Genomic DNA, 13,330 nt, shown 5'->3' on the forward strand with positions numbered 1-13,330 from the left:
CGACTAGAGAAGAGATGTGCCATAAACATGTCGTGTATGGAAAAGCATATGCTTTTCCAACCGACGTATATGCCATTAGTTTCCCTATGCACAAGAGTGTTTTTCCAGAAGAGCCAGAATGGGCCTGTTGCAAACTTTTGCTAGAGCAAAAATAAGAGTTGTTTCTTATAGATAATGCCTCAAAAATCACGATGAGCGCATCGGCAAAGTTTGAAATGCACTCATAACTTCACAGTCTGCGTAAGAAATTTGCGGTTTTTTGAGCTTCCCGCTTCAAAAACGATACTACGGCACAGGTGAACATTTTGTAAGAGGAGTCGTTCCGTCGTCGGCAATAATCATCATGGCCGACGCCAATCCGCCAAAACACGTTTGAAGGGACGAGATAACACCTGAACTGGATTAGACCAGATAACAATCGGTGTGTTAACGTTCATATTTTCCACGCCCGAATTGGTTGACCTTGAACTCTCCTCGAATTACGCGCGGAATTGCGCGCAAGCGTCGGCCATGATGAATATCGCCGACGATGGAGCGACTCCTCTAACAAAATGTTCACCTGTGCCGTAGTATCGTTTTTGAAGCGGGAAGCTTAAAAAAACGCAAATTTCTTACGCAGATTGTGAAGTTATGAGTGCATTTCAGATTTTGCCGATGCGCTCATCGTGATTTTTGAGGCATCATCTACAAGAAACAACTCTTATTTTTGCTCTAGCAAAAGTTTGCAACAGGCCCATTGATAGTTCCAAATTGCAAAATGCAGTCCATTTGATCCTTAAGAGGTCCTCCAGTCTAAGAGACGGATTTAAAGAAATCCTAGGCCTGCAATTTTTGGTGTAATGACCTGTAATCAATGTTTCAGGATTTCGGGCCCCTATTAACCAGCATCCCGGGCCCATGAGTACTGATTTGGCCCTGAAGTAGATACTTTTGGCCGAAATTTGATATTAGGACGTACTTCTATCAAACAGAACTATGTGCATTATGATGTGAGCCCTGTTATGTACATATTCTTATGGGTCTCAGAGTTCATGTTCTAATGCACGTAGTTCCGTTTGGCAGAAATACGTCCATTTAATTGAAGGAAGGCATTAAGAAATTATGTTCGAGATGACAGGTAGGCCCCGGCCCTCATGAGTGAAAGGTGTTACCAACGTAACGAATTGAATCGGCGTATGGGAGAAGTCCGATGTCCAATACAGTATTTCAGAATTTGAGTGGACGATTTCGTTGTAACTGAGACGGTGGTGGTTCTCGTGCGGTGGTTTAAGACGTTAGGAATGTAGAATGTAGAACAATTGTATAAATAATCCCCTAAGTATAATTAAACGTTCACAAAAGAGATGGATATTATTCATCAGTGTCGTGAGGAAAAAGAAACTGCTGCAATTATAAAACCCTGTATTGGACAACGGACGTTTTCGCATGAGTCCATTCAATTTGAATGAGAGGCATTTCTAACATAACCGAATTAAACAGATGGGGTTGCGGGTGCGTTAAGGGGCACCTTGTTGGAAAAAATACGGATATTGTAACAAATTTGAGAAGTTGCTCATCAAGGTGCGGTACGAGAGGGACGAGATGTATTCATAACTTTCCAGACGTTCTGGAATCGTCCGGAGAACAAGGGGAAATAAAAAGAGGTAGAGGGGGAGAGACTGGATTGGAAAAAATGAAATTCTTGATTAGCTTTCGAGGAGTGGTAAGTCGAGAGGAGCAGCGAGAATGAATATTTAAGTAGGCTCCACGAAACTTTATTCGAAAATCATGTTTTTCGCCCCTCCCACGCATACATTGCGCGTAAAGTTTACACTCTTGACGAGGAAACCGGCTAAATTTTTGAGGACTCGAGGGTTCTTAATAGACACTGCTTTGACTCACTTTCCCGCGCGGCTGGGTCAATTTCAATATATGCGCAAGCGTAGTGTTATTTGAGCCGTGTTAAGCAGATAGGAAACCAATCACATCAGCAATTGCCAAATTTAATGGAGCAGTTAAATTTTTTACACGAAAATGGTTGTGCAGATTCTTTAGGTGCAAATTTCAGTGAATTTCCTACAAAGTACGAAGCGAATTCCTTGAAATTTTAAAAAACATGGACACGAACGTTCTCTTCTAAAAAATTAAATTGCTCGGTTTTTGGCAATAGCAGAAAAAGGATCGTTGTTCTTGCACAGTTTGAAGTAACTTTCTGTATTATTATATTATAATTAATTAAATATTATTAATTTGATTTAGTTATAATTGTTTAGTAAAATTTATTTTGGTGGGTTATGGATGAGATGAGGGAATACCAACTCCCTGATGACCTGTGGGAGGACCGAGTTTTGTGGCGGTTAGGCGTCGAAAAGCGCCGGAGAGCGCTGTGAGAGCGACTTTAGTGTATGTATTTATTTAGGTTTTAGTACGTATCTTCTGAAAAATAAGTTGTTTAGTATAATTAACATATAGGGTACATAAATTAATAAAGCAATTTTCATTAAATTTATGTATGAAAGAGCTTACTGAGTATGAGTAATCTCGGGGAGAAAAATTCTTCCATTTTTTGAGTTTTTATTTAGAAATTTTAATCGTCAACTTGTGCGGCACTATTTGTGCTAAGACAAACCATTCTGTCATAGCTTCCAAAAAACTTTTTCAAATTAAAAAGAGAGAATATTCTCGTGTACAGTTCGATCGAAAGCTTATATTCAAAAATGAAATTCATCAAATTCAAGACACCTGAAGATTCTCTTAAATTCATCTTACCTACAGTCTGATTTTTTTTTGTTTTTTGTGTGTCGCGCTAGGAGGTTTTCAAATTTCCAAGGAAACATCCAAATCGCGCCATTGAAAATTTCGAACAGGTTAAGGAGATGAATGGTTGCATTCCCCGGATTTTCACAGGCAAATCAAATTGAGTGACCGTTTAAAGATTTCCCTGCATTTTCAAAACCTTGCCATCCGCAAAGGACTAAGAGCATTGCAACACGCTATGAGAACATCAATATTTAACGAGGCAGAAATATATTTGCACTATGAATAGATTAATTTATCACAGAAAATCCAATGATAAAATGTCCATCCATCAACACCGCGGTTTTCCGTTTTGAGCGGGTTCCGTTACACACAGTTGTAAGTTTCCATGTTTTTGATTGATTTTCCTTCGGTTAAATTAACTGACATGATAAAAGAAAAATTCGGTTGAATCAATTAAGACCTCAGGTTACTCAGACACACCTTAGGATTCACAAAAAAACCTGCTGACCTTACATATGTGACCTGTTTCCCTCTCTCCTGCTTGAAACTTGCGACTTGCAACTGGTCATGCGGCGCATTTGATTACCTCCAACTAGAATAAAGAGTTGTAAATACCAGTGCTTTGTTCTTACGGGTTTAAAATCTTTAACCAAAAGATTTCGTCAGCACAACCGAGAGAAAACCAACCAAAGTAAGTCCAAATCGATAGCGAACTATGCGATAACTTATTATGCGTTCTAAGCACTTCCCGTATTGACATAAAATCTTGAACTTGATGCCCACGTTTTCTTTAAGAGAATGACATACATTTTTAGAATTCATCAATTAATGGCTTTCCAGGATTCTTAGACGAAAAATTTCCTGACAACTCCTCGCCTTTTTGAGAATTTCGGGAAACTATTAGCATTTCATGGATGGAAGCAACGGCAAAATTCGAATTCGACCGACAAAGCAAGGCGCATAAGTGCGATCGGCGCTATGAACAAATTTCAACACTGAGAAAATAACATACTCCGATGGCATTCTGAATGTATAAAAATAATGTGTTCGTTGGTCCCTGAATAGCTTAACTACACCACGATAGAATTTCACTGATAGGTGCATCCAAGAAATGCTGATTCGCCGGCACCTAAACATCACTGGAGCCATTTTTGTCATCCTGAATGCTTTGGCAGCATATTATTTTCTTCGGATTGTACAACTCCCCCACTTCTAACAGTTGAGTCGTTTTTATTAAATTTGTCTGGATTCCCTGATTTTCAAAACTTTGCCACCCTTAAGGTGAAAAGGTGTTCAATGAGAATAAATCTTCCATTCAAAAATAACACTAAAGTTTCCGATTCAGGTTACCAAAGTTTTCCGTCATAAGAACTGAAATTCGGTGCAGGTAACCTCCGATTCAGTTAGCCCTGCCAGGGCTCGCCTTCTTTACCGAAGACTTCGGTATTTTAGACCAAATCAGGGTCGCATTGATGGTCGATCCTTAAACAGCCCCTTTCATTAACAGATCCCATTTGGTTTACACAGTAGTAAAGGGAGATTCAAGAAGGCCTTCAAAATAGAGGCAAACGCCTGACAATTTCTGCCCATCTCGAGTTAAATTAGGCGGTATAATTTTAGAAATGGACCATTGAAAGAGATCGCAATGATTCACCCTTACAAAAAGTATAAAACACGGGGGAAAACATACGAAAGTTTTTGTAAAGTTTTTAAGTAGGTTCGCATCTACCTAAAAGCTTGTCAAAAACATAGACTTTTTTTCTCCTTAATTTGTACTTTTTGCCAAATTATTTTAAACCCTTACAAGAATCAATTTCCAACATTATACTGCTGACTTCTCCTCGAGTTTTGCAAAAATTGTCCGACTTATGGTGATATTTAGAGAGCTTCCTTGAACCTACCTTAGTCGCAATGTAAATCGAAATAAGAGCTCTAAAGCGGAGAAGCTGTTTAAGGAACAACCATCAACATGAGCCTTAGCCGAAATTGAGTTCCACCGACCGAAAACTTTGTCGTTCACGACCAATACGACCTGAAGTCGTATCCGTAGAACCGAGGATTCTTTCTCCGACTGTGAACATCTCAAAGTTCTCAGGAGCTTTATTGCTCGCGGAAAACTTTATCGCTCACGACCAATATGACCTGAAGTCGTATCCGTAGAACCAAAGATTCTTTAAGGAACGACCATCATCAATATGACCCTGAGCCGAAATTGAATTCCACCGACCGAAAACTTTGTCGTTCACGACCAATATGACCTGAAGTCGTATCCGTAGAACCGAAGATTCTTTAAGGAACGACCATCAATGTGACCCTGAGCCGAAATTGAGTTCCACCGACCGAAAACTTTGTCGTTGCTTACGACCAATACGACCTGAAGTCGTATCCGTAGAACCGAAGATTCTTTAAGGAACGAGTCTTTCTCCGACTGTGAACATCTCAAAGCTCTTAAAGCTCTCACGGCTTACCAGCAATTTCAGGTTATCTCAAAGCTCTCGGGGCTTACCTGGAATTTCAAGTTATCACAAAACGGGAACAGCACTGGACACGAGAAGGAAGGTCCGGAAGTCGGAAAGGAGGCGACACGATCACACACGAACGCGCACACACGGCGAAAGACCGCGGACTGGGACTAGCGCATGGAATAACGATTAGAGGAGTAGTCACTGCAGTGGTTGCACATTGCGAGAGCTCGAGAGCGAGAGCGCGTCAGGGGTGGAGCCACCGCGAGAGGATCCTGCCGACTGACTGCGAGCCCTCCGGCTCGGCGCGGCGCCGTCTTAGCTCCGAGATGTGGATGCTGCGCCTTCCGTTGCCCGCCTGCGCCACCCGCACGCCACCGCCGCCGCCACGGCCTCCATTGCGGAAAACGACCCGACGCCGCCGCCCCCCCCCCCCCCCCCGCTCGGGTCCACCGGCCCCGGCACGCGCACTCCGGAGCCCGGCCAATCGATGATCTGCCGGTATGTGTCGCGCTCTCTCACACGTCCTCCCCCCCTGCCCCCGCCCCGAAGCCGCTAGCGATGAGCCCGCAGTGCAACAGCGCCCGGTCACCGAGAGATAGGCAAACGTGCCTACGCTCGTCCCGGAATAACTCTACGGGCAGGCTGGCGAAACATGAAAAATTAAATCTGGGAATTTCACGTGGAATTTCATGAAATTTCAGAAATTTACCAAAGGTATCGACGGTTTAAGCCGGTAATCAAATAACTCGGTTCGCGACGTCGCAGACTTCCTGTCGTACTTTATTTTTTCAACGGAAAACTACTCAACGGCAAACTACTTCCTTTTATTTCAAGAAATTTCAGAAATTTATCAAAGATATCGGCGGTGTAAGTCGGCAATGACATAACTCGGTTTGCAACGTCGCAAACTTACTGTCATACTTTAATTCTTAAACGTGAAACTACTCAACGGGTATTCTTTTAAACTGCCGAGATTTTTCTTCTCCGTGCGAAGAATATTCTGCAAAAACTTCAAGGAATGATTTCAGTTTGTTCTCCTTTAAAAAAATTAACATGGAGGCGGAGATTTTCAGACACCGGAAACGAGTTAGGCGATTGCCGACTTACACCGCCGATATTGAAAGATACACGTACCGGTTCTTTTTCATGTTTCGCAAAATGTTAAAATTACGAATGTCTTCTATTTTTCTGTGTTTGAGTGCGGGGGTTGCATACTCTGGGTCCTGGAAAATATGAAATTTTTTACAGCCTTGTGAAATTTACGATCATTCCACCCTAGTCGAGGTATCTACAGATTCTCAAAATTAACTTCCCTGACTTTTCCAGGTTGTCGAAAAAGGAAAAAATTCCATGGCTTTCCTGGTTTCAGCCGTGCGATGAGAGAAATAGAAAAAAATAATGAAAAAAAAACTGTCCGCACAGATGGACTACATTTGCCAATTAGGAACTAACAGTTCTGGCTCAGTTTAGAAACGACAAATGGACCATTAGTTTCCTGAAGCACATAAGTGTTTGTACAGTTGAGCCAGAAATTATGATTCCGAATTGCAAAATGTAGTCCAAATGCGGGGGAATCGTTAGAAAGTCATTGCCTCAAATACCATGGTGTTAGAAGGTGCGACATGAAGTCAAGAGAAACTTTTGAAAGAAACAAGATCCTAGTTACTGCATAACAGCCAGTAACAACCGCGAAATATTCAAAATTCCAAAATTCTAGGACTTTCCGCGGTTTACGATCGAATTACCGGTCTTTTCCTGGTTTTCTAGACAATGATCAAATGCCCTATTTTTCCCGGTTTTCCCTGTTTTTCCAGTCGTGTAGACATCTTGCTGTTGTACCGCAGTCAGGGTGGCATGAAACGATAGGAACTTGTGAAAACTCGGTAAGGAGGGGTATGAAATAGGGCCAGTTGTGGGCCCACCCTGACTTTCCTTAACTCTGCAATTTTTTGCACATTGAAGGTCTATACAAGGTGATCCAAAAACACTGCTTGAAAATTTTCGGGGAGCCAAAAAGTAGCTCCTTTCGACCTAAAACCATCCCCCAAGTTTCAAAACTTTACCTCAATTAGGTAGGCAGTTAGAAGGGGTGGAAGAGACTTCTGGATCACCCTGTATAATCCGTAGCGTGATTTAGTCACTTTAGATCTCTTTTAGGGTCTGATACATACATAAAGTCGCTTTTACAGCGCCGCCTCGCGCTCTGCGACGCCCAATCGCCATTGCCCCCTATCCTCCCAGAGATCATCAGGCAATTGGCACCTTCTGATCTCCTCCTCCACCCCTTGTCGCCAACCTTTCACAGGACGTCCACGCCGTCGCCTTCCGGGAGGAACCCAATCGAAGACCTGCTTGGGCAACCGGTCGTCTGCCATCCTTCGCACATGTCCATACCAGACCAACTGCTTGGACCTGATATCGTGCACGATGTCCTTCTCTACACCCATGATCTCGCGTACTTTTACATTGCGGATACGCTCTCTTCTTGAGATGCCAGCAGGCCTCCGCCAAAAGTCCATCTCAGTTGCCCTAAGCATGTCTGTGTTTAGGGTCTGATACTGGCCTAAAAATGGGTCTGAAAGCAGATTTTAGCGAAAAATGCGGATTAGGCAGATTACCAATCGATTGCCGCAAATCCACAATTTACGCGTAGGATATTACTGAAAGTTCATGAAATATTCCATCTCAACGTTCATTACGTTATCCTTCAAATCCTGCTATCTACGTATCCTATTTTAATTATTTGGGCGGAAACCAACCAACATTTTTGCTTGAAAGTTTGTGGAAATGACCTTCCATATGGTCAAGAAAAAGTACAATAATTTTCGAGCAAAGATGTTGACTTGATTCCTTCCAAAAAATTACAACAAGAGATGAGCTTTTGAAACATCGCAATAAAGATCTCATGCTTTCGCTTCACTCCGATAGAACTATGTACATGTGTGCGCACAGAGAAAATATAACAAATGCATATGCAACTCAAATAGAGAATTTGCAGGTGTCTAAATTTTGTGAATTTCATATTTAAAATGGCACTGCTCCGAACACTGAGTGCAAGGATATCCTTGGTTTCTAAATTGAACAATTATTAGAGGAAAGAAGACAAATCAACCTAGTCTGCTAAAATATATGAATTTAAATGAAAAATGCCGCCAGATGACGTCATAAGGCGGCACATGTTCTCACTTTTAAGTGTATTTTTCTCCAATTTCCCATGTCAGAAAAAAAAACATGAAAAATATTAGGAACTCAGCTCATTAGGCACTCTCAGATGATGCAATAAAATTTTTGTGTGCAAATTCTCCATTGCCTCGTCCACTCGTTTCAGAGTTGTGTAAAGGCGAAGACGATTCTCGCAAGTTGGCAACACTGTGATTCTTTCACTTAAATGTATGTAAAACTCGAGGCCGGCTGCGGCTGTCTCGTCTAAAATTAATTTATAATATTGATAAGGAGGATTAAAAATTTTGCCACCTTACGAATAGATCGGATTCTTTCATTCTCGTTATCAGCACCTCTGTAGTGAGAACGATTTGGGATCAGACACGGGTAAAAATGTTTCGAGTCGAACCTGCTTCACTGGCCGACTATAATTTTCGAGAAAAAATTCAATTAAACATTCGAACTCCGGACCACCAAATTGCAAAACCTACTGCATTGCTGTAACTACTAACGGGGGCATTCCGTCTGACGGTAGGTTCGAGGGAATAAGAGAGTGCCTTCAATTTCGAGCGATACCACAGCAGACGCAAGAGCTCGATAAGTTGCATGCTTCATTCCGCAAGGTTTGAATAGATGTCGATGAAGGGGCAAGAGATGAACATAAGAGTATTAATCCTCAGAGGAAGATTTCTTCAAGGATTACCACGAATCAGTGATTCCTGGTAACACTCGGAAGTTAAAGGGGGAATGTTCTGTGTACATTTTAATTTCTTAATAATGAAAAAGGCAAAATTTTTAAAACGTATGTTCTGAATACATTTTAAATGCTTAAGAATGAAAAAGGCAAAATTTTTAAAACATATGAATGAATAAGTGAAAAATAAGTTTAAATAAAATAAAAAAATGGGTAAAATATGGAAGCGAATTTTAAAAAAATAAAGATTAAATAAACAACTGATAAATACAAGTGAAGGAGCGATTTTTGGATTTCTCGGGTGGTAGATTTATGAAATTGTTCATACGAAAATCCATATGATTTTTAAATGTTTTATACAGGATTCTACAGAATAAAATTTTAAAAACGATGCCCCGTTTAACTTCATTTATAAATAACAATTTGTAATAGAACCATAAATACGGACCAATGCACGTGGGAAGATGATAGTTGAATACATGGAACATTGGAATGTAGACAAAAGAGGAAAAATTAAATGATGTAAAGAAAAATGATGGTGTCAAAAAATACGACTAGGTGCAATGGTACATACCTGTCAGAAGGAGTTTGGAACATGAACGCTGGGAAGCCGGAAAATCTGGAAAAACCAAAGAAAGCATTATAGTAATTTATGAAAGGGATAAAACTCCAGCAGTTTTTTAAGAGCGTTAGAAATCAATACTCGATTATCACATAAATATCGCGGCGAATACGCAACTTCCACCGCGATATGAGGAAAATATAAAGAATAACGATTTCCGCGTCGACATCATGAATAATACGCAATTTGATTACGATGAGAAAATTGTATTCATATCCATGGCACCGCACGTCCGTATTTTGGGACAAGCAAGAAGTTTGGAAGTTCCTTCAATTCCGCGTGATACCACACCACGTACCTACTCCAGAGATCGAAAAGAAGCGCTCTTGGTTTCCGCATAAAACTATTGTGATTACTTTTATAGAAGTTAGTAATTTGAGACGGGCGAAACGCTAAGGTTTTCCTTAATTTTTGTGTGGTACCACACCACACACCTACTCCTGAGTTGGAATAGTTGCGCGATTGGTGTCCACTTTGACCTGAGCAATTTCATAAATCAATTTTATATATGAAAATTGCCGTGAGCAAGAAAAAAAACTTGCGATTCATTCAGCGGTTCATATAAAATATAAGAAATACCTCAATTCTCTTACCGAGGACGCAGAAGATGCGCGGTTTTTCCACCGGTTGTACAGAAATTACGCGTTTTCATCTCCGAATTGTGGGAATTAGTGACATTTCCAACCGTTTTTTAAAAAGTTAGAAGTTACGACGAAATTTTCACGTATACCTAAATCGAAGAAAATGCGCAACTTTTTTTTCAATACTGAAAACACGTGCACATTTTATTCTCCTCCCCCCGAAATCACCGAACATACGCGGTTTTGATAACGATACGAGCATAATAGAATTCATAGAAGTAAGTATTTTGAGGCACGCGAAAAACCAAAATTATCCTTCAATGCCGCGTGATACCACACCACGTACCTACATAGGGTGTTCAAAAAGCAATGTACGTTTTCGTTTTTTGAGCGAACGGAAACAGCTGTCGATCTGCGGTTTACGTGTACTTAAAGTAGACGCAATTACCAATAAAACAAGACCAAGAACAGCTCTCTAGCTTAAAAATTGACTGAGTGACGGGGGTTTGCAAATGATATGTCGAGGGACACACTCCAGGATTTTAAGCTACAAATATGTTTGTCAAGGAAAAAGAAGTTAAATGAGAATCGAGTGTTCTTATTGAAAAAACTTACAAAATCTTACGGAAATGGACGTACTTTAAGTTTCTTCATCGGATGACACGGCTGACTCAACATTCGGCTGTTTTTCGAAGTATTTTCCACCACTTTGAACACAAAGCTTCAGCCGTACTGCCCACTTCAAGGATCGTCTTTCCGAAGTCTTCTTGACGGAGAGTTTTGAAGAATTTTTGAACAGCGGTTTTGATCTCGGCTATGAAATGGCTCTTTCCTGAGTTAAAGAAATTTCCGAGAGGCACACTGTTTGATTCCATAGCCGAGATCAAAACCGCTGTTCAAAAATGTTTCAGAACCCTCCGTCAAGAAGACTTCGAAAAGACGATCCTTGAAGTGGGTAATACGGCTGAAGTTTTGTGTTCAAAGTGGTGGAAAATACTTCGAAAAACAGCCGAATGTTGAGTCAGCCGTGTCATCCGATGAAGAAACTTAAAAGTACGTCCATTTCCGTAAGATGTTGTAAGTTTTTTCAATAAGAACACTCGATTCTCATTTAACTTTTTTTTTTCTTGACAGACAAATTTGTAGCTTAAAATCCTGGAGGGTGTCCAAGTGTCCCTCGACATATCATTTTCAAACCCCCGTCTCTCAGTCAATTTTTAAGCTGGAGAGCTGTTCTTGGTCTTGTTTTATTGGTAATTAAGTCTACTTTAAGTACACGTAAGCAGCAAATCAACAGCTGTTTCCGTTCGCTCAAAAAACGGAAACGGGCATTACTTTTTGAACACCCTAGGTACTCCGGCCGGAGTTCGAATAGACGTAGGTACGCTCGGTGTCCACTTTGGCCTCTGCAATTACATCAAGCATTATTTTCATAAAAAGTCCTGCGAATAATCAAAGAGATTCGCGATTTTTCCAGCGGTTCCGTAACACGAGATTTTTCTGCCAGTTTCAAACGAGTTGCCCGCTTTCATCTCATTATCGCGTTGAAATGCGCGATCATTCCCGCGGATTTGTAAAAAGTAAGCGATCACATGAGAATTTCACGCAAATATCGAGGAAAATACCCGACGTAATTGAAAAGACGTACAAATTATACGACTGTCATCACAATATCGTGAAATATACGCTGTTATGATAAAGATGCGAGCAAAATTTTTCTACACATCAATATTTGGAGACAGGCGAAAAGCTAAGAGTATCCTTCATTTTCGCATGATACCACACCACATACACACCACGAAGTTCAAAACGTGCGCGCTTGGTTGCCGCAGAGAGCGATGCGAGCGCATCCTACCTACATTCGTGAAGTTTAGAAATTTGGAACAGGTAAAATGCTAAAATTTTCCTTCATTCCCGGGTGATACCACACCAGATACCTACTCGGGAATCCAAATAGGTGCGCCCTCGCGCTCGGTGTCCGCTTCACCTTTGTCAATCATTTTCGAGTAAAATTCCGTGATCGTTGAAAAAATTCGTGCTTTTATCAACGGTTATTTGGACCGCGTTAAACAGATAGGAACCAAGCCACATCAGCTATTGCCAAATTCAATTGGGCAATTTCAATTTTCTACATGAAAACGGTTGTACAGATTTTCGTGCTAATTTCAGTGAATTTTCTCCATTTTACGAGGAAAATTTCTTAAAATTTTCAAAGGTATCCGCAAAAACGCTCTCTCATAAAAATGTAAATTGATCAGTTAAAATGGCTGATGTGGCTTGGTTCCTTTCTGTTAAACGCGGTCAATTTAAACATAAAATATGCAGACATTTTAATCTCAGTATCACGGAAAATACGCGGTTTTACCAACTTCGCGTTTCCAGTTCGGTTCGCGGGGAATCCGTAAAAATTCTACTAATTCTGTTAAAAATTTAGAGTCACGACGCGCTTTTCACGTGAATCACTAAATACAAAAAGGGCACATGTCCAGAAAACCAAATTGTTCAGGAGACACAAAAAACTGTTTATTTCGTGGTAGATATTTTTAAACGTAACGCCTTTCCAAAAAAATATCTACCACGAAATAAACAGTTTTTTGTGTCTCCTGAACAATTCGGTTTTCTGGACATGTGCCCTTTTTGTATTTAGTGATTCACGTAAGTATTGCGGAAAATACGCGACTTTTTCCGCGCTATTGAATGAAACATACAATTTGTATGATTTTCGCCTCGATGTCGCGGAAAATGATCGGTTTTGATAACGACGCAAGCACAATATTCATTCACATCAGTATTTTGAAACAAGCGAAAAGCTAAGATTTTTGGTTATTTTCACCTATTACCGCATGACATACCTTCTCCGGCATTCGAATGGTTGCGGAATTGGTTTCCGCAAACAACGATGCGCTACACTCATATTCAATTTGTGACAGACGAAAAGGTAATACTTCCCTTCAATTTCGAGCGATACCACTTCTCTAACCTACTCTGAAGTTCGAATAGTTGTGCGATTGGTTTCCGCATACAGAGATGCGAGCATTATTCCAACATTCATAAAGGTCCTCAATTG

The 13,330-nt window shown here is 40.7% G+C and overlaps 1 protein-coding gene across 7 annotated transcripts in view; it reads right to left on the bottom strand.

Annotated features, from left to right (window-relative positions):
* Nucleotides 1-13,330, bottom strand: part of LOC109030907 (cyclic nucleotide-gated channel alpha-3) — a 562,958-nt gene that overhangs the window by 530,558 nt on the left and 19,070 nt on the right. For 6 of the 7 annotated variants that reach the window (XM_072300918.1, XM_072300919.1, XM_019042125.2 and 3 more), the window contains exon 1: nucleotides 5,246-5,556. The gene's annotated coding sequence lies outside the window, so the exon portion shown is untranslated. Of the gene's footprint in view, nucleotides 1-5,245; nucleotides 5,557-9,634; nucleotides 9,680-13,330 lie in introns of those variants that run through there. The other variant, XM_072300917.1, reaches the window with a different exon arrangement.

Source organism: Bemisia tabaci, chromosome 5, assembly GCF_918797505.1.
Source record: "Bemisia tabaci chromosome 5, PGI_BMITA_v3".
Lineage (NCBI taxonomy): Eukaryota > Metazoa > Arthropoda > Insecta > Hemiptera > Aleyrodidae > Bemisia > Bemisia tabaci.